General features: G+C 48.5%; 1 long non-coding RNA gene across 1 annotated transcript; it reads left to right on the top strand.

Annotated features, from left to right (window-relative positions):
* Positions 1-11,310: 11,310 nt before the first annotated feature.
* Positions 11,311-17,317, top strand: LOC138849779 (uncharacterized). The gene is made up of 5 exons (XR_011388939.1): positions 11,311-11,467; positions 13,616-13,872; positions 14,262-14,537; positions 15,357-15,488; positions 16,290-17,317. It is a non-coding gene; the product is annotated as an uncharacterized lncRNA (long non-coding RNA).
* Positions 17,318-21,937: the final 4,620 nt, after the last annotated feature.

Here is a 21,937-nt window from a genome sequence, read left to right as displayed (position 1 = left end):
AACACACAGTAGAGCAACAATAACTCTTACAGTGCTTACGTGTTTACCTTCTCTGAGAGCCTTGTTTCCTCGTGTGGCTTCGTATTACTTAGTGTCCCTTTATTTCACCTTACTGGGCTCCCTTACACATCCTGGCAGGGCGAGTCTAGTGAGGCGGACCTTCCTCAGCTTTGTTGACCTGTGAGTGTCTTCACTCCTCTCTCACTTAGGAAGGAGTGCTTTTCCAGAGGTGGGATTCCTGGAGGACGGTTGCTAGCACTTTGCCTCCTGAGCAGGTGGGTCCCTCTCCTGACCTGAAGCTTCCAACAGCAATCTGCTGCTGAGCTCACTTGGGCTCCCTTGTGTGGGAGGAGCCACTTCTCTCTCGCTGCTTTGAAGATTTTGCCTTTGCTTGCAGTTTGGTCGTGGTGTGTCTTTGCAGGAGTCTCTTGGAGGTCGTTGGATTTCTTGCACGTTTATATGGAAGGCTGACCTCCAATCTGGGACGTGTTCAACCAGTATTTCTTCAGAGAATCGCCTCTCCCCTCTGCCTCTCTGCTCCTCTGGGCTCCACAGAGCACACACGTGGGACGCTAGGCTGTGTGCACAGTGTTCCTCAGAGACGATCGTCTCAATTGTCCAACTTTCACTTCTCTGATTCCTTCTCCTGCCCTCTCCAATCTGTGTTCCAGTCCCTCTAGGGGGCTTTTCATTTTTTTTTTTTGTATTTTTAAGCTCTAGAATTCATTTTTTGGTCCTTTTTGAGGTTCTCTGTTTCTTTATTGAAACTTCCAATTTCTCATGCATTTTCCCTTTTTTAAAACAATATTTTATTTATTTTTTTTATTTATTTGAGAGGTAGAGATACAGACAGTGAGAGGGAGAGACAGAGAGAAAGGTCTCTGTCCGCCGGTTCACTCCCCAAATGGCCGTTATGGCTGGAGCCAGGAGCCACGAGCTTCCTTTCGGTCTCCCATGCAGGTGCAGGGGCCCAAGGACTTGGGCCATCCTCTACTGTCTTCCCAGGCCACAGAAGAGAGCTGGATTGTAAGAGGAGCAGCCGGGACTAGAACTGGTGCCCATATGGGATGCTGGCGGCGCAGGTGGAGGATTAACCTACCTTGCCACAGCACGGGCCCCGCATTGTTTTCTTAACTTTCTCTCTGTGCCTTTATTTGTCTTTCTGATCTTTAAGAGCGTTGTTTTAACGTCTGTATAGCAAGCCTGCCTTCCTATCTTTCTTGGAGATGGTGTATTTTTTTTCATTGAATGAGGCTTTTTTAATTTCTTTGTATGTCTTGTGATGTTCTTATAAAAACGGGACAGTGGAACCTACTGATGTAGTAACTCTGAACGTCGGATTCTCTCCTTTCCACAGGGTCTGCTGGTGTTTGTTCTTTGATTTTGATCGCCTTTCTCTGGGACAGGAAACAGGCTGAGGTGTAAGGGCCTTTTTGAGACTCTGCGTTTCTGTGTGTGTATATGTTGTGAATTTCTGTATTTTCTCATAGCTTCCTCAAGTACCTAAGTAAAAGTAGATCTGCTAGTTGATCCAGCTATTCCAAATCTGGGAATATATCCAAAAGAACTGAGATCAGCATTTAAAAGAAATGCCTGCACTCCTATGTTCAGTGCAGCAGTATTCACGAAAACCAAGTTATGAAATCAACCTAAGTGTCCACTGATGTGTGAATGCATAAGGAAAATGTGGTCTATGTACACAATGGTGTATTAGTCATAAAAAGCAGGAAGGAAATGCTGACATCTGTAGCAAAATGGGTGGGATTGGAGATCATTATGTTAAGTGAAATATCCCAGATGCAGAAAGACGAATACGGTATGCTTTTTCTCATATGTGGAAGCTAACAAAACAGTTGACCTGAACTTAGCATAGTGATTGCTACAGGCTGGGGAGGGTGGGGGAAGAGGGCTAGAAGGAGGTCAGGTAATAGGTGCTAAGACACAGACAGAGCGAGCCGGTTGCTATGGCCCAAGCATGGGGGATGACTAATGTCTTGCATACAAGAACTAGAAGGAATGGGACGGTGGGGGCCAAACATGGAGCAAGGATGAGGAGAACAAACAGCAGCTTGCCAGGCATGACTGGCTTATGCCGTCTGTGCACTGAAGTATTGTTCTGTACCTCATCAAAGGAAACAAGTACTACACCTTAACCAAAGATTTTAGCTTGGGGCTGGCGCTGTGGCTCAGCAGGTTAAGCTGCTGCCTGTGATGCCAACATCCCATACTAGCACCGATTTGAGTCCCGGTTGCTCTGCTTTCCATCTAGCTTCCTGCTAATGTGCTTGGGAGAGCAGTGGAAGAGGGTGGCTCTGGCCTGGCCCAGCTTTGGCTTTTGTGGGCATCTGGAGAATGAACCAGTGGATAGAAGATCTCTCTCTCTCTCTCTTTCTCTCTGTGTGTGTGTGTGTGTGTGGTTGTGTGCCTGCCTTTCCCTCTTTCTCTCTCTCTCACTCTTTCAAATAAATAAATCTCATAAACAAGTAAAAATTTAAACAATTTAAATGAAAAATTTTTCAATGAAAATTATTACCTCTGCATACCTCACTCCAAACTGGCCTTCACAAGCCGGTTCAGGAATCTCTTCTAGGACTTCCATCAAACTCACAGGAGTGGGCTTCGCATACTCCCGAGCAAACAGGGCTTCACTTTGCCCTCCAATTAGGGGTGACCGGCACCTGATGGGCTTGGTTTTCCTCCAAACATCCTCCAGCACACAAGACCAGCAGTCACAACTTTATCCAGCCTGCGATATCCATAGTGAGAGGTGCAGAAACCTAATTCCACTGTGGAACACTGCTGTCCTTGTCCCTAATACAGCGCCCATGAGACCTTGTGTGTAACACGTAGCATACTCCCCACAGTGGCTCAGTACTCCTATTTGCAGAGTGCTCAGAGTTCTGCAATGTGAATATCTTGAGCCAGAAAGCTGAAGTTGAGAACGCTGAGAATTCTTCCTCTTTTTGCTACTTCCTCTGAGAATTTCCATTTTTCCCTTTACAAGGTTTGTTCTGTCCTTTTGAGTTTCAGAGTCACTCCCCTCACCTAAAAGCTAGAATTCTTTTTTAAAATGACTTTATTTATTTATTTATTTATTTATTTTAAAGTCAGAGTTACACAAAGAGAGGAGAGGCAGAGAAATAGAGAGAGAGAGAGAGAGAGAGAGAGAGAGAGAGAGAGGTGTTTTCCATCCTCTGCTGGTTCTCTCCCCAATTGGCTGCAACAGCCAGAGCTGCGCCGATCCGAAGCCAAGAGCCAGGAGCTTCCTCCAGGCCTCCTACGTGTGTGCAGGGACCCAAGGACTTGGGTCATCTTCTACTGCTTTCCCAGGCCACAGCAGAGGGCTGGATCGGAAGTGGGGCAGTCAGGACTGGAACCGGCACCCATTTGGGTTGCCGGCACTGCAAGCAGCGGCTTTATCTGCTACGCCACAGCGCCGGCCCCAAGCTAGAATTCCTGACCACACTGTCCTTAGGCAGAAGTGAACAATGCTTGAGGCTGCAAATATCCAAATGGCATCAGAGAAGCAGAATTTCTGAAGCCGTGAGTGGTGGTGAAGATTAACGGCAAGAACCAGACATGAGAAGAGACTGTTTATAACCGCTTGTATTTATGATTATAAAATTGATACGAGGTCATCATGACCTTTTGAAAATTACACATATTAGAGGTCTGTGCTGTGGCGCAGGCAGTTAAAGCCCTGGCCTGCAGCACCAGCTTCCCGTATGGGCACCAGTTCGAGTCCTGGCTGTGCCACTTCCAATCCAGCTTTCTGCTATGGCCTGGGAAAGTGGGAGAAGATGGCCCAAGTCCTTGGGCCCCTGCACCCGTGTGGGAGACTAGGAAGAAGCTCCTGGGTCCTGGCTTCAGATCAGCTCAGCTCTGACCATTGCAGTCATCTGGGGAGTGAACCAATGGATGCAAGACCTCTCTTTCTCTCTCTCTCTCTCTGTAACTCTGTCTTTCAAATAAATAAAATAAATCTTAAAAAAAGGAACATTACACATATCAAAGAACTAAATAAAATCAATGTAAGCTAACTCAGTTACCTGAGCTATATTTCCTTTCAGGGGTCTCACACAAGTCTGGACGCATTTATTTAAAAATGTTAGTGTAGGGATTGGAGTTGCGGTACAGTGGGTTACACTGCTGCTTGTGACAGCAGCATCCTATATCAGAGTCCCAGCTACTCTGCTTCTGACCTAGTTCCCTACAAATACGCCTGCAAGGGCAGTGGAAGATGCCCCAAGTGCCTGGACCCTGCCACCCATGTGGGAGACCCAAATGGAGTTCTTGGCTCCTGGCTTCAGTCTGCCCAAGATCAGGCTGTTAAGGCCATTTGGGAAGTGAAGTGATGGTTGGAAGCTCTCTCTTTTTCTCTTCCTGTTGCTCTTTCAAATAAATAGATTAATCCAAAAAGAGTTAAAAATTACCGTGATGCGTATACTTTATGACATAACTTTTTCACTAAGCATTATATACATTTTTTAAAGATTTATTTATTTATTTGAAAGGCAGAGTTACAGGGCCAGTGTTATAGCATAACAGATTAAGCTGCTGCCTGTGACACAGGCTCTGGTTGGAGTCCCAGCTGCTCTACTTCTGATCCAGCTCCATGCTAATGTGCCTGGGAAAGCAGTGGAGGAGGGCACAAGCCCTTGGACCCCTGCACCCATGTGGGAGACCCAATTGAAGTTCTTTGTTCTTGGCTTCAGCCTGGCGTAGCCCTGGCTGTTGTGGCCATTTGGAGTGTGAAACAGCAGATGGGAGATCACTCTTCCTCTCCTTTTCAAATAAAGTATAGATCTTAAAAAAAAAAGCAGAATTACACACAGAGATAGATAGCTTCCATCTGCTGGTTCATTGCCCAGATGACCACAAAAGCATGGCCAGGGCTGCTCATAAGCAGAGCAGAGATTTGCATATCTTGTGATGTGGTCGTTCCAGAGAATGTTGTGCTAAAACCGTGATTGAGAGGAGCTTCGTGCTGCAGTGTGAGCGCTCACCTGGTTACGGCAGAGTGCACAGAACCTTCTCTGCGTTCTGAAAGTAAGCACTTGCACATACATATGCACATTTTGTTAAAAAGAAAACTCAGTGGTCCATGAACCTCTTTCCAATTGGCTTATGCACTTCTAGGAAAAACAAACCAACTTGAAAAGCCACAGAGCAAAGCCTTAGTGAGAAACCTGTTCTGAGATTAGTGTGCATCATCAGCAGTAGTTAAAGTAGGGGCGGCGCTGTGGCACAGCAGGGAAAGCTGCGACCTACAGTGCGCAGATCCCACATGAGCAATGCCTGGATTCTGAGTGTTACAGAAACCCGGGCTGGGAAAACTGGCCCCGAGACAGCGGAGGGTGGAAAACAGCTTTTTTTTTTTTAACTTTTATTTAATAAATATAACTTTCCAAAGTACAACTTTTGGATTATAGTGGCTTTTCCCCCCATAACCACCCTCCCACCCACAACCATCCCATCTCCCACTCCAATCCCATTCTTCATCAAGATTCATTTTCAAGTATCTTTATATACAGAAAATCAATTTAGCAGATACTAAGTAAAGATTTCAACAGTTTGCACCCATACAGAAACACAAAGTATAAAGTACTGTTTGAGTAGTAGTTTTACCATTAGTTCGCATAGTACAACACATTAAGGACAGAGATCCTATCTAAGGAGTAAGTGCACAGTGACTTCCATTGTTGATTGAACAATTCACACTCTTATTTATGATGTCAGTAATCACCCGAGGCTCTTGTCATGAGTTGCCAAGACTAGGGAAGCATTTTGAGTTCGCCGACTCTGATCATATTTAGACAAGGTCATAGTCAAAGTGGAAGTTCTCTCCTCCCTTCAGAGAAAGGTACCTCCTTCTTTGATGGCCTGTTCATTCCACTGGGATCTCACTCACAGAGATCTTTAGGTCATTTTTTTTTGCCAGAGTGTCTTGGCTTTCCATGCCTGAAATACTCTCATGGGCTTTTTAGCCAGATCTGAATGCATTAAGGACTGATTCTGAGGCCAGAGTGCTGGGAAAACAGCTTTTTAATGCCCGCCGCCTCGGTGGGAATCATTTCCTGAGACTGAGCCTGGAACCCAGGTTTCTCACCATATTTGTGGGTTCATCAGCCTCATGCAGTAACCAATACAGCACTGGTGGGTTTAAACTGCAGCCCAAGTGACTTAGGACCATGTTGGTGGGTCCCGTGTGTTTGTAAAGGAGACACCTGGGGCAGATTTCTAGGACGGATTTATGACTGGAGTTACAGAGGCAGAGCCTAGGACACCTTCCCTCCCTAGACAGGATAACTGTGGGCAGCTGCTTCAGACAAGCGCAAGCAGCCACTTTCAAGGCTGTGTTGGGGTCCTGCCTTCCTTCCTCTCTGCAGCCTCCTTTCCTCTTGCTGGCGGCTCCACTTCCCACCCAGCTCCCTGCTATGGCCTGGGAAAAGCAGCGGATGACGGCCCAAGTGCTCGGGCCCCTGCACTCACGTGGGAGACCTGGAGGAAGCTCCTGGCTTCCACTCCGCCTTGCCCTGGCCATTGTGACCATCAGGGGTGTGAACCAGCAGATGGAAGACCCCTCTCTCTCTGTCTCTTCCTTTCTGTCTGTAACTCTGCCTTTCAAATAAACAAATTTACAAAAGTCAAGCTGAGATTACCAACAGCAAGGATATAAAATGTGGAGGGGTTACGACAAGATTCACTTAGCATCGAGTACCGGTGTGTGAGGTTATGCAATGAAATTAGTGTGTAGAGAGGTTAGTTTTATTTTGCTTTTGATATTCAGAGATCGCTTTTTGTCAAATTTGATTTGACGTCTTATTCTGTAAAATATTGAAACACCCCCAAAGTCAAATTTACAGAAGCAGATGTGCTCAAACAAGCCCAGCTTCTAAGTCTGCGGAAAGACTGCGTAGTGAGTGAGCATCTCTCTGTGAGACTGTCCCCACAATGGCCTTCCCCACCCCCAGCCTGGCCCCGCCCTCAGGACAGCTCCTCTGCCCTCCTCCCTCTTCTTGCTGGTCCCCACACTGGTGTGCAGCAACTTCCTCTCATTCCTTTGTCGATCTGATCTCTTTTCCCACCCAAATAAGTGGTCATAGTTCTTCAGGCTCAGGCCCAATGTCATCCCCCCTCAAGTTTCCCAGTGTTTCCCAGAAAGAATTGACTTTCTTCCCTCTGGGTGCTAAGAGCGTCACCGTGATGTGGGTGCCCGCGAGCTGTCTGCCTCCTGGACTGGGCTGCCCAGCTCTCTGAGCAGAGGGGAGACTCTCGGAGAAGCATTTGCACACAGTAAGTGCTTAGACCTGACGACCTGATGGAGGACTTGCAGTGTGGAATTACCGTGGAGGCTGTAGGTCCTGCAGAAGGGATCTCCCTTAGTTCTGGGACCTGAGAAGCTTTCATTGTCTGCAACCCCTCCAAGCTCATGGGCCATTGCCCCAACCACAGCTCAATTCCCTTGAGCCCTTCTCCTGCGCCTGTACCTCCTCCTCTGGACTCCAGGACGTGGGCAGTGCTGGCTGAGTGGGAGAGGGGAGGACACCTGTGCTGAGGGGTTTAGGGGAACCCCGTGTATGAGCCCAGCCACCACCAAGAGCAGAAGTGAGACCAAAGAAAGAGGACAGAAGCGCCATCTTGGGCAGAAGCAACATGATGGGTGCCCATGCCAGAAAGACTGGCGAAAAGAGGCTTTATGGGAAAAAGGTGGCCTGTGGCTAGACGGAGTGCACCTGGACTTTCTCAAGAACTGTGAAAGTTTGTCTTGGTTTTCCATCACCTGTTTTTGGGAACCGATGAGAGAAGTGCAAGATAGTGAATCATCAGGAGTAGAACCGTAGTCATTGAAAAATGTTGGCAGGCTATGGAAATCTTACGCGGGAACTTTTCCTTTAAACATTAGATTGCATATTTTTGTGCCAATAAACATGTCTCACTCTGGGAAACAAAAAGAAGACCTAAATGAAAGATCTCTGAGAGTGAGATCCCAGTGGAAAGAACAGGGCCATCAAAGAAGGAGGTACCTTTCTCTGAAGGAAGGAGAGAACTTCTACTTTGACTATGACCCTGTCGGAATAATAACGAAGTCAGTGAACCCAAAGGCTTCCATAGCCTTGGCAACTCATGACTAGAGCCTAGGGAGATTACTGACGCCATAAACAAGAGTGTCAAATTGTTAAGTCAACAACAGGAGTCACTGTGCACTTACTTCTCATGTAGGATCTGTCCTTAATGTGTTGTCCAATGTGAAGTAATGCTATAATTAGTACTGAAACAGTATTTTTACACTTTGTGTTTCTGTGTGGGTGCAAACTGATGAAATCTGTACTTAATATATACTAAATCCATCTTCTGTATATAAGGAGAATTGAAAATGAATCTTGATGTGAATGGAATGGGAGAGGGAGCGGGAGATGGGAGCCGTGCGAGTGGGAGGGAAATCATGGTGGGGGGGAAGCCAATGTAATCCATAAACTGTACTTTGGAAATTTATATTTACTAAATAAAAAAAAGAAAGAAAAAAATAAATAAATATGTCTCAAAATGATTAGTTTTTGTAAAAAAATTTATTTACTTTTTTAAAAGGCAGAGAGAAAGAGAGAGAGAGAGAGAGAGAGAGAGAGAGATCTTCCCTATGATAGCTTACTTACCAAATGGCTACAATGTCCAGGGCTGGGCCAGGCTGAAACCAGGAGCCTGGAGCTTCATTTGGGCCTCCCACATGGGTGCAGGGGCTCAAGCACTTGGACCATCTTCTGCTGCTTTCCCAGGCCACAGCAGGGAACTGGTTGTCCATATGGGATCCTGGTGTCTCAGCAGTGGCTTAATCCACTGTGCCACAACACCAGCCCCTATATTTACTTCCTCACGTTAGTATATTCACATTTCATAATCAAACCAATAGGTAATTGGCATACATTCTCATGGTCCACATGGCTAAGATTAGAACTTTTCATACAAAAATTAATGTTCTTAATTTTACACTGACATTTCAGGCTCTTGATAAAATAGTGTCACATTGTCTTTCAGAAAAGTGACATCATTTTTAATCTTACTATAAGTATATATTCCACTGTCCTCTGCCTAAGCTAGGTCTTAATAGTGACAAGTATTTGGCTAGTGTTTCAACCTGTGAAATGACATGTTTGTAAATTGTTTTCAATTCTTATATCAATTCTGTATCTATATTATTTTTCAATAATTGCCTAGAGGTTTAGCCAGGGAAGGTTATTGCAGCATTTTGTTTTTGTTACAGTAATTAACTGGAGACAGGTGTTTTTTTTTTTTTTTTAAGATTTGTTTATTTATTTAAAAAGGCAGAGTTACAGAGATGCAGAGACAGAGAGAGAGGTCTTCCATCCCCTGGTTAACTTCCCCAGATGACTGCCATAGCCAGAGCTGAGCCAATGGAAGCCAGGAGCCAGGAGCTTCTTCCAGGTCTCCCACGTGGCTGCAGGGGCCCAAGCACTTGGGCCATCTTCTACTGCTTTCCCAGGCCACAGCAGAGAGCTGGATGGGAAGTGGAGCTGCCGGGACTCAAACCAGCACCCATATGGGATGCCGGCACTGCAGTGGGCGGCTTTACCCGCTACGCCACAGCGCCAGCCCCTGGCGACAGTCTTTCACTTCATGAACAGATGAGGACGGATTACCTACAGTGTGATACAGTCACGCTGCCACCAACGCCAGGCAGAGTTGAAAAGAAGTAAATCCGTTCTTGGAGGATGTTCAGGACGTACTGTTCTGATTTACAAGCCAGCGACAGCGGAGCCTGTAGCTATATTTTCAAAAATGAGCATCGTGCTGCGGAGGGTAGCTCGCTTGGCGCACGGGAGGGTGCGGCTGGAGCGCAGCTAGTCGCCCTGGCTCGCGCGCAGCTAGTCCCGCTGTCTCTCAATTCCTGTAACCTGCCACTCTTGCCTTGGGGCAGCGGCACCCAACACCACAGAGTCAAGGTCGCGTGGGCGGAGAGCCGCGGTGTGCCCAGGAAGCTGGCAGTGCAAGACTGGAAATATGAAAAGGCTGTTAGAATATACAGGCATGTGTGTAGCTCAGAGAGAATAAAAGGACTGTTTCGTGTCATGACTGCTCGTCGGCTTCCTCTTCATGAACTTCCCTGTGCCATTCTGTGCATAGGACGAAGCAGAACCAAGGCCATGCAAGTGACCACACTATTTGGCATCATCAATATGATCTTCAAAGAACATCTAAAAAGGAATTTTGAAGGAAAAAAAGATAACTTTAACCAAAAAGTACCCTTTGTAGTTTATTTTTCAAGTATCTGACTGTGAACTACAATGACTCTTCTCTCTGGTGTTCCCTTGAGACCATACATTTAAGTTCAATGAATAAAACTGCTGTCCCTCAGGAAGTCCAGGGCTCAAAAGAGACTCAAGAAAGAGACTACTTAGAAAGTGTGTGTTTTCCCCATTCACATTTAGACCACTTTTATCAGGATGTATAAGCATGGAAAAATAGACATTTTTTCATGTCATTAATTTAATAATAATATTAAACAGCAGAAGTGGTGAAAATAGCCAATGGTGGTGGGGATAAAACCTGTGCAAGGCTGAAAGAGCTAAAAATAAACTCCAAACATATTCTGGACAGCTAAACCCAAACATTCCCACTAAGTTATCGTCCTTGAAAAAGGCAGGAAAATAAAAAAGATAACAAATTAGTGCCAAAAAGCCACCACTGATTAACCATGAAGGCATTTTGAAAATGGAAATGTGGAAAAATGCAAAAGGCTGCTTTAAACAGGACAGCGAAATCACTTCGGAATCTGACTTGGAGAACAGCTTTAAGGCTTTCTGTTATGCACACCGTGGTCTGGGCCACCGTGCAGGTGCTGGACTCTGGCCTTTGGATTGGACAGAAGCGTCCCAAGGAGCAACTCCACTGGCCACTCGCTGGGCAGCCTCCACCCCCCTTTAACACCAGAGCCCTGTTAGCTCTGAGCACTCAGGGCAGGACAGGGTAGTTTGAGTTGTCAGGTAGGGGACTGAGCTTCTCACTTGCTGCCCCTCCAACTACTGAAAACAAACAAACAAACAAAAAAACTGCTCAAAAAGACGTGCGAGCAGAAAATAAGAAAAAGAGACATGAGGAATCTCACGCACATTTAAGGAAAGCAGCAACCTTCAACAATAGCGCTAGAATTTACCTTGTGGGAGACAGCCCTGCCCTCTGTTTTAGACTCAGACTCAATGCTAGCCTGAAACTTGAAAGAGGAAGTTGTAAGGAGCCTGACAATTACCTCAGAGCTATGGAAGGTCCTCTCTCCCGTCCACCAATAACCGCCCTTGAAAGAGGGGAGTTGGGGTCCTTAAATACCAGCTCTCACACGCCTCCAGAGCTGACACTCACTCCAGGATGGAGCTGCTGCCCGGGCACCGCTTCCCTTCCCTGCTGCTTCTACTGCTGCCTCTGCTGGCAGCTGGGCTCTGGGCGCCGCTGGCTGGTGAGTGCTTTCAGGGCAGGGCACAGGGCAGGGAGAGAGGGTGGGGACCTCCTCGAGGGCCTGCGCTTCTCTGTGGAGGCTTCTCCCAGAAGTCACAGGAGGAGGATGGGAGGGGGTGTGGAAACTGCTGGAGCCCCAGCCCCGTCCTCCGAAACTGGGTGCTGAGCCTGGATGAGTGCGGACCCTGCACGGAGGCGACCGCGGCCATCCCCCTCCCCGCCTGCATCCACAAACTCCCCCTCCGACCCACCTGTGTCCACTCACTGCCTCACTGCTCACAGCCTCATCAGGCCACGGCCCTCCTGAGTTGCTGAGTCCCTGTGAGCCTCTGAGCCAGTCTCAGCACGGGACCAGGAACGCTGGGCTTCCAGTCCAATCTGTCCCTTTTTCATCGGGCGGGTCCTGACTTCTCCCCTACCCCTTGGCGCCTATCCTCTGCCTGAGGACGCCCCAGGCAAGCAAATCCCCAGCCCAGGATCCTAAGTCTAAGGGGTGGGGACACCATCCCGCACCCCCCCCCCCGCCCCTTTCAGGCAACTTCTGCAATTCCCCTGGCTGCTGGGAGACAGCACTGTAGAAGATGAGCTTTTTTTTTTTTCACACAGGAGTTGGCCAACTTGTGTAAAGGGTGACTGTACAAGTCTGAGTCATCTGTTTCCCCAGCTGCTCAATTTTTCTTGGTGGCCTCAGTGACATCACCAGCCAGGGACAACTTGCAAAGGAACTAGGGCCCAGATCTGAGCAGGGTCCCATTTGCCCACCCCAGTTTGTGGCATCTACAGTGCCCCGGCTGTTGGAGCCCCAGCCCGCAGGGTGTCCTTATTGAGTGGTCTCGGGTGCGTGGGTGAGAGTCAGCAGCAGATTCTGTCCTGCGGTGGCTTTTGGTGGCCGCAGGGAGAGGAGTGGGGTCCTGTGGTTGCAGCATTACTGCTACTCCTGTGCTGTCCAGCGGGGTCCTGGGTCCACATGGGGATACTCCCTGCAGCCGAGGGGTGAGCTCACCTCGGAGTGAGTGGTGCTGCCTTGCACTGGCATCAGTGGACAGGCTCCCTGCTCCTGCACCCCACCAGGAGTTCCTCAGAGGCAAGGGGCATGGGTGGCTCCAGCTCAGGAAACTGAAGATCTGGGCTCGAGTTCTGTGATTTACCCAGGACCAGTGTCCATGGGATGCGCGTGGAGATTGCGGTTCCTGGTGGTGGATGTTGGAGTCCTCGTGTGCTTATTCCCCGAGTTACCCAGGCTTTTCTACAACCAGAGTCCTGCAGTAAAAGCTGTTGCTGTCTCTCACTGTAAACCTGTGACTGCCTTGACCTTTCCTGAGAAAGTTTCCTCTCCTCTCACTGGGTCCCGCTCAGTGCTGCTGTTTTCAGTCCTCGTCTGGACAGGAGATTTGGCCTCAGGTGCGGGTAGGGGAGGCGGTCATCATCCAGCCACTGTGCTAACTGCTTCTGCCAGCTTCTTCCCGGTGTGTGGTGTCAGCCCTGGTTGGGTCCACGTAGGAGCACGTGTGCGTGCACTCAGGTGACAGGTGCACTCCTGTATGTCCACCTGTCTGTTCACACTCTTCTCTGTAGGACCCCCCAGCTGACTGATCTGCCCTGATCGCCCACTCCTGCCATACTCTGGAAACCGTGTTTCTCAATGCTTCCCTCCTATGCACACCTGTCTTGGTCTTTCTTTTGCCTCTTGGAGTCAGTTCGGCTAGAAGCTCGGAGAAGACAGTGGCTGTCCAGGGACCACCCACACCAGGCTTCCCCTGCTGCTGCCTGGGCCAGCATCGTCTGCGCCAGCTTTCTGGAATGTCCATGTGGTTTGCACTTTCTTATCACGTGGTGTCGGAGTTTCTGTTCAGATGCGTGTGAGCTTAGGTACTGTGTATGCTTACACAGGACTCCTGTCACCAGCCCCCTCCGAGTCTAGTGGGCCATGCCGAGGACCCTGTGTACTTGGTCAGAGAACCTGAATGAATTACAAGGAGCACAGGTGGCAGAAAGTCGGGAGCCAGTGATGGAGTTGCAATGGCGGGAATTGATTTCCATGCGTCCTATCCCTGCCCTTCAGGTGGGCTCCTTAGACTTGGAGCTGGGGGAGAGGTTGAGTGTGAGTCCTTTTTCATCCCCACACCTCACTCGTGTTTCTCTTCCACAGATGCTCACTCCCTTTGCTACAACATAACTGTCAATCCCAAGGCCAGACCCAGACAGCAACGGTGTGATGTTCAGGTTCACGTGGATGACAGGATGATTCTGCACTGTGATTGCAGCTTCACTCAGATCAGCTTTTTGACCCCCTTGGGAGGGAAGTGGATGCCATTGACAACTGGGCAGAGCAGACAGAAATGCTGTGAGACGTGGTGGACACCCTCAACCAGCAAGTGGCTGAAATGAAACATTCCACAAGCAAGGGTGAGCCTGAAAGTCCCTGGGCAGAGGGCAGGTTTGTGAACCAGGACTGAGGATTTCCACGTGCAGAACTGGACAATGCGCTTCCTTTGGAGGCCCAGCGACAAGGTGGAGAGGTAGGACATCAGGGCGAGGCGATGAAAAGGGGACGGGAATGCAGGATCCCAGGTGGGGCAGAGGGTCTGTCAAGACTGATCTGGGCACGGGGACTTCCTTATGTTTCTGTGAAGTTGCAAGTTGGCCCCACTCAAGTGCCCCAGGAGGAAGTGCAGGATGCAGAGGACAGAGCAGGGCCAGGAGATACCAGAGGGACGGTTGGGAGAAGTGGATCCCAGGTGGGGCAGAGGACCTGTCAAGACTGATCTCTGACAATGTCTTTCCAATGGGGGCAGATCCCCCGAGCTTGCAGGGCAGGATGTGCTGCTGGCATGGAGCCAGCGGCGGCAGGCACGGGTCTTGGCAGTTCAGCTTCGGTGGACAGATCGGCCTCCTCTTTGACCCAAACGCCAGAAAGTGGACAGAGGTTCATCCTGGGGCCAGCTGGAATAAGACGACCTGGGAGAATGACAGGCAGCTGACTGACAAATTAAGCAGGGTGTCCATAGGAGACTGCACAAGGTGGCTGGGGAAATTCTTGTTGCCCTGGAAGGTGATGTTGGAGACTACAGGTAACTAGGGATGGGGTGGCGGGAAGGGGTGCTCTCTGGAGATGAGATGACGCCACCGTAGTGTGTGCATGCAAGGTGTGGGTGCTGTGTGCATGTGAGTGTGCTGTACCGGGGTGTGTGTGCATGCCAGGATATGGGTGTGTGTGCATGTAAGGGTGTGGATGCTGGTGCGTGTGGTGTGGGAATGTGGGTGTGTATGAATGAGAGTGTGGGTGTGACGATTTATGTGTGCTGTGTGAGCCTGTGAGTGTCCTGTGCTGTGTGTGTGCCAGGGTAGGGTGCTGTGTGCAGGTGTGTGTGAGCCTGAGTGTCTGAAAACATGATCCAGTGTGATGTGCCCCTCCCTATGACAACAGCAGCATCCACCGCTGTGCCTTCCCTCACACCTCTCCTCCTCCTCCTGCTCATCTCTTCCTCACGGTGTGTATTTCAGTCCCCTCACGTGCCCTCCTGCTGGCATCCACCCGTGCCTGTCGCTGTTTCTAGACCTTCTCCCATCGCCATCCCCTCTTCCTAGAATACCAGTTCTCCCATTTCTCTGCTCTCTCTCTTTGGTCCTTCAGAACCATCTCCAGGTCCAGCTCCTGCCCCCCTTCCTGGCCACCACCCAGGAGGGATGGTCTGCATGGTCACCCTGGCTTCCTCTCTGGCAGATCTTTCCCATCCTCCCTCCATGCTACTCCAGGACCTGTCACAGCAGCTGCTCAGTATAGGTGCCAGCTGTGTGCACGGCTGCCTTTAACAGGAGCAGGAGCTGGAAGGCCTCTCCTGGGGTTTGGAGTCTGGATGGGGGCGTCCAGTCTTCTGCTTCCATTTCAGCGCGGCCACCCACAACCTTAGGAGTAGTTGCATCCAAGGCCACGGCCACCATGCCCATGCCCTGGGCCTTTCTCCTGCTCCTCACCAGCTCAGTCCTCCTTGTCGTGCAAGGGGAGCCATTCTGAGTGACAGGTATGGAGGGCAGCATTGGGAGGGAAGCAGAGGGCAGATGGGATTGGCTGGGATGATGGCAGAGGGAATTCCCCAAGTCCAGTCCTGTCCCCTGGACTGCACTGTCTCATTCTGGAAATGAGACGAGGAAATCAGTCCTCATGTCCCTCAGTAGCATTAACTGGGACCAGCTCAGCCCTGAGTTCTAATGAATTCTCACTGTCAGGAGCCAGCCTGGTGGAGGGGGGGGGGGGGCCTTTCCTACACCAGGTTCAGCAGCTGGTTCATGGCCTGTGGGTTGAAGAAGGCTTAGCCAGCTCAGGATTGTGTAGCGCAGATTCAGGGCCCAGTCACGGGATATTGGGGCACAGGAACACAGGCATAGGGTTTGTGGGCAGCAAGCAGCATGGACACTCCACTCGAGGAGTCGTTGTCAGAGATTCCATCCTCAAAGCAAAGAGGATGCTGACCCCTTCCCAGGATGAGGGGTGGGAAGGATTTTGTAACCCAGTTCCTAAGGCAGAGGGCAGGGCGTTCCTGGTACCAGAGAACCTGTAAAAGGTCTTGGTCCCCCTGCAGGAAGAGAACTCTGGGATGCTCCAAGGTTAAAATGAACAAGCAAGGTCTGTTGTAAGCAAATTCCACTCTCAGGGCAGGAGAGCGGGTGGGCAGGTGTACAGCATCTGTGCTGAGAATCTGAGGAAGATTCCTTCTTTATTGCATCTGATGGGGGGGGTGGAGAATTCCTGAGATGGGAGGAGGACTCTAGGAGTAGCCGGGGCTGTCCTGGAGCAGGGCATCACCTGTCTTTTCTCTAACCAGGGCCTCTCTCATCTGTGATGCTGGAATCACAACCACAGTGACCGCACTGCTGATATGACACTGCCTATCTGGGACCTTCACCACTGGGTGCCTTTGGAGTTGTTGGGCCGTGGAAAGTGCTTGCAGCCCTCTTGGGCCTCTGGGGTCTACTCACGTCGAGCTGTGTGCATTGAGAGCTCCCCTACCCAGGGACTTTGGCCTCTGACTTCTTCTTCTGGGAAGCAGGACAAGCCTCTGTCTCCTGTGACCTCATCAGGCTGAGGAAGGATGTAGGCCCTGCCTAGGCCAGGAGCCCAGATTCCGTGCTGAGTGGTCCAGAGTCTGTATATGGAAGCGTTAGGCTTGAGGGAACAAGGGAAGTCCTAGGAAACTTGGTCGAAGAGACCCTTTTATTTTTTAAGCTTTGTATCATTGACACCTGGAAGAGCCCAGTTTAAGATCCAAGTTATAAAGAGAAACACGGAATATAAGAAGAAGAGTGACTGCAAGCAGCCGTGCCAGTGAGAGTTTGAATCCAGACTGCAAGACACTGCCTGTGCCCTCCTTCTCGTGTTAGTTTTTTACCATTTTGTTTTTATGTATTGATTCTGTATTTTAACCTGTCATGAGCCATTAGCCCAAGTTCAGGAACATTGGTGCTATGACTTGGATCACATCTCTTCACTATTTGTGCTTGTCATTCCCTGTTCTACCAATGGCCCAGCGACCCAATGCAGCACACTCCACTGTGGGAGATCCCGTGAGACTGCCTGCCTAGCCCATGCAGTTATCTGAGTGCTGGCAGGCCCAGGAGCCCCAGGCACGTTTCCCCCAGCCCTGCCTCTGCCAATCAGGTAAACCGCTCCTGGGTGTGGCCCAGGCCCACCTGGAAAGCTAGGAGCCTATGTGACCTTCAAGCTGATTGAGAAGCATAGTGGCACCAATACCACCTTCAGCTATAGAATTAGTGCTGCCCTGAATCAGTTAGGCGCCCTCTGCCTGCCCTTTACAAGGTGTGCTTGGTGCTAATAAAGCTGTCGTGTGCCCTGAAACTTGTCTCCGGTGTGTCATATGGAAGAGTGCTGGTGCCCCACCCATGCAGACAGTGTGCGGGACTCCCAGGATGAGCCCGCGACTGGCACCCAATGTGAGGTGTGAATGCAGGTGCAGGCCCACAATGCCTGTCTGCTAGGTGAAGAGGGTACCTCTGTCCCCTTCTAGGGACTGCAGACACATTCGTTGGCTCCCCATGTGGACATGGTTAATAATGGCTGGCCAAGGTTTCTAACTTTACTTATCTTTCTACCTCCCACCCTGTCCCTTATGTGTGCACTGTGCTTGAGCCACATCCCAGGAAGGAAGCTCCCATGGGGATAGTGAGACTGCCCTGGGCACCTGGTCGCAGCATGGGACCTGGATCACAGAGTGCATGCTACTCCATCCCTGCAGGCTGGGCCTTCCAGGTGCTCCAGGGAAGCTGGATAGGGAGCTTGGGGGATGCATGCCAGGGGGAGAGGTGCATTCCTAGGGAGCCCAGGTGAAATCTGAAACCCCAGACTCCTCTCTCCCCAGTTTCAGGCTAACTTGGGTTCCTTGCAGGACAGAGCCACTCTCAGAACACCTACCTGGCTTTTTAAGGGCTTGGCCTCACCCTGCCAGAGGAAAAAGCGAGGCTGCTCTGTGGCTTGTAAGCTTTTCCACTCTAAGCAAGCTCTCTAGTGTGGATCATTTGTGTTAGCAGCCTTCATTTACGTTTTGACAAATTTATATTTTGATGGGATTCAGGATTTTGCCAACATTGGCCTGAAAAAAATAATTAGTGTGACAACATAGGAGATGGTATATCAAATAGACCCCAAGGGCCGACAAATGTATTTTGAGCAAGTCAGTGTGTCTCAGAATGGCAGATACAATAAGAATTGAGTTTATTATTTTAGAATCAGTAGGACAAGCAGAAAAATGACAAAGGATCTTAAGACCACATTGCCAAGGGAGGGAAGTTGAAAACTATTGATGTTGGTGGATAGCAAATGCTGAAGGTAGTAGCACCGTAGAGGGAAAATGAGGGCAAACATAACTGGTTGGACTCCTGCATGCACACGGGCAATCTAATATGGAATGGTTGGGCACGGTTCCAAGATGGCAGAATAGGGAGGGAGCTTACTGATCTAGTCCAGGAGATGATAATACAAAAAGTGGAGATAGTATAGTCTCAAGGAAGAGTTAGGGACAAAACGGCAGAGGAAGCTATTCTGAAATTAAGGGACACGATGGACCTACGTGGAGGGTGTGGGCACCCACAGCTCGGGACTCCAGCTGCTGAGTGCCTCTGCACCAGCGCTGGAAAGTGAGGTGAGGTGACACCGCAGTAGCTGGAGACACTGGCAATAAGCGGCAGGAGGGGCTGGCACTGTGGCTCACTTGGTTAATCCTCTGCCTATGGTGCCGGCATCCCATATGGGCACCGGGTTCTAGTCCTGGTTGCTCCTCTTCCAGTCCAGCTCTCTGCTGTGGCCTGGGAGTGCAGTGGAGGATGGCCCAAGCGCTAGGGCTGCTGCACTCGCATGGGAGACCAGGAAGAAGCACCTGGCTTCTGGCTTCATATTGGCACAGCTCCGGCCGTGGTGGACATTTGGAGGAAGACCTTTCTCTCTGTCTCTCTCTCTCTCACTGTCTATAACTCTACCTGTCAAATAAATTTTTAAAAAGTGGCAGGAAGTGCCTAGAGGGAATGAGGCTTGAAGCCCTGTGGGGGAAAGTATACCAGCCTAACTAGAGGAGAGAAAAAATAAAAGGCATAGTACGGACACATTTCTCTCTCTCTGATCACCTTACAAAGGCATACAAGCTGATAGAGCAGGCACCACTTTGGACATACGTAAGAGCTGTGCCAGCTTGTGTCTGTGCCTGGCAATCAGCTGAGTGTAGAAACATGACTCTTGTGGGGACTGACTCTGGTGGGGAGTAATAACAGGAGGCTAAGACCTAGTGACTGTGTTGGACTTCTGAACCAGCATTATGAAAAAACAAAAACAAAACAAAAAAACTGAGGGTTTGTGTGTCAGAACTCACGGTGTGGCTGTGACTTTGAGTAGTCATGGTAGGGGACATCACAAGCTCAGGGAGTCCTGGTTACTCAGTGAAAGACATTGGGGAATCTGAACTTACACTGAGGACTACACAGATCCTTTGTGTGGTCCTTGGGACAGAGCAGACGAATATTACACCCACTGGGGCTAGTGCTCAGGCACTGGTTTCCATTGAGAAGAGCTCAGCTGATCACAATTACTTCCCTTCAGATTAAAAAAAGAGAAGATTTATCGCTCCAAACCTGAGTGTGTCACCTTAGGCGTGCACTTAATCCTGGAGAACTGAACACAGCTCTCTACCCACACCCAACTACAAGCCTCTAGAGATTTGTGAAGGCAGACAATCACTTATCTACAGAGTCATAGTACAACAAGTATCGCCATAAATGCTGAACAACAAACACAACAATATAAGAAATCAGAAAGACAACATGATACTCCTAAAAGAACAAAATACTTCAATACAAGATTATGAAGATGATGAGATAGAAGAAATGCAAGAAATGGAACTCAAAAAATTGATGATATGATACTTAGAAGTAATCAAAAGCAAACACACGAAAAACAGAAATCCATGCAGGACACGAAAGAAACTCTCTCTCATGAAATTGAAATCTTAGAAGGAATCAAAACGAAATGAATAATTAAATAGAACAAATAAAAAAGGTAGTTGAGAGCCTTAAAAACAGAATTAGAGGCCAGCGCCATGACTCACTAGTCTAATCCTCCCCCTAAGGCACTGGCAGCCCGGGATCTATTCCCAGCTGGGGTGCCGGTTCTGTCCCGGTTGCTCCTCCTCCAGTCCAGCTCTCTGCTGTGTCCAAGGAAAGCAGTGGAGGATGGCCCAAGTGCTTGGGCCCTGCACCCGCATGGGAGACCAGGAGGAGGCTCCTGGCTGCTGGCTTTATATCGGCGCAGTGTGCCGGCCGTAGCAGCCATTTGGGGAGTTAACCAATGGAAGGGAGACCTTTCTCTCTGTCTCTCTGTCTCACTGTCTCACTGTCTAACTCTGCCTGTCAAAAAAAAAAAAAAACAGAATTAGTTTAGCAGAAGAGAGACTATCAGATTAGAGGAGAGAGCACAGGAAAATATACAAACTGAAGAGAAAAAGAAGAAATTAGAAATCCAAAAAATATCATTGTGAATCTATAGAATACTATTAAAAAACCCAACATTCAGGTTCCAGGAGTTCCTGAAGGCATGGAGAGAGAGAAAGGATTAGAAGGCCTTTTTAGTGAGCTACTAGCAGAAGACTTCCTGCATTGGAGAATGAAAGAGACGTCCAAGTACAGGAGGCACACAGAACTCCCAATAGATATGTCCAGAAAAATCCTCGCCATGACACATTGTAATCAAACTCAGCACAGTGAAACATAAAGAAAGGATTCTAAACTGTGCAAGGGAGAAATGTCAGATTACTCTCAGATAATCTCCAGTTAGACTCACAGCAGACTTCTCATCAGAAACCCTACAGGCTAGGAGAGCCCAAGTACTAAGAGGAAAAAAACTGCCATCCCAGAATATTATACCTTGCAAAGCTCTCATTTTGTGAATGAAGGTGAAATAAAGACCTTTCAAAGCAAAAAGAAATTGAAAGAATTTGTCACCATCCATCCAGCCCTGCAAAAGATGCTTAAAGATGTGTTACACACAGAAATACAGAAAATGATCATCAATACCAAAGAAGGTAAAGGAAGAAAATCTCTAAGGAAAAGACTATAGGAAGTTCAAAGTATAAATTAAGATATCTTTGGACAAATGGCAGGGCAAAGTCACTACTTACCAATAGTCACATTGAATGTAAATGGCCTCAACTCTCCAGTTCAAAGACACAGACTGGCTGAATGGATTAAGGAACAAAACCCATCTATTTGCTGCTAACAAGAAAGGTGCATGCAGACTGAAAGTGAAAGGTTGGAAAAAGATATTCCATGCCAACAGAAACCAAAAAAGAGCTGGAATAACCATCTTAATACAAGACAAAATAGACTTTAACACAAAAACTGTTAAGATAATCAAAGAGGGGCACTATATAATGGTTAAGGGATCAATTCAACAGGAAGATGCAACCATTATAACTGTATATGCACCTAATTACAGTTCACTGGGCTATTTAAAAAATATGTTAAGGGATTTACAATACAATACAACACAATAGTATTGGGGGACTTCAATACTCCACTTTCGGCAATGGACAGATCAATCAGACCAATAATCAATAAGGCAAAAGCAAATTTAATTGGCACTATAGACCAAATGGACCTAACAAATATCTACAGAATTTTGATACTGCATTTAGAAAATACACATTCTTCTCAGTAGTGCATGGAACCTACACTAGGATTGACCACATACTAGGCCATAAAACAAGATTAGCAAATTCAAAAGAATTGAAATCATACCATGCATTTTCGGACCACAATGGGATGAAGCTGGAAATCAGCAACTCAGGAAACTCTAGAGCATATGCAAATACATGGACACTGAACAACATGCTCCTGAATGAACAGTGTGTCACAGAATAAAGCAAAAACTTTCTGGAAGCAAATGAAGATAACAACACAACATACCAAACTTATG

The sequence above is a fragment of the Oryctolagus cuniculus genome, chromosome 5 (assembly GCF_964237555.1).
Source record: "Oryctolagus cuniculus chromosome 5, mOryCun1.1, whole genome shotgun sequence".
In the NCBI taxonomy this organism is placed as follows: domain Eukaryota; kingdom Metazoa; phylum Chordata; class Mammalia; order Lagomorpha; family Leporidae; genus Oryctolagus; species Oryctolagus cuniculus.
The sequence above is the reverse complement of the archived record's forward strand: the minus strand, read 5'-3'. Positions and strand labels throughout refer to the sequence as shown.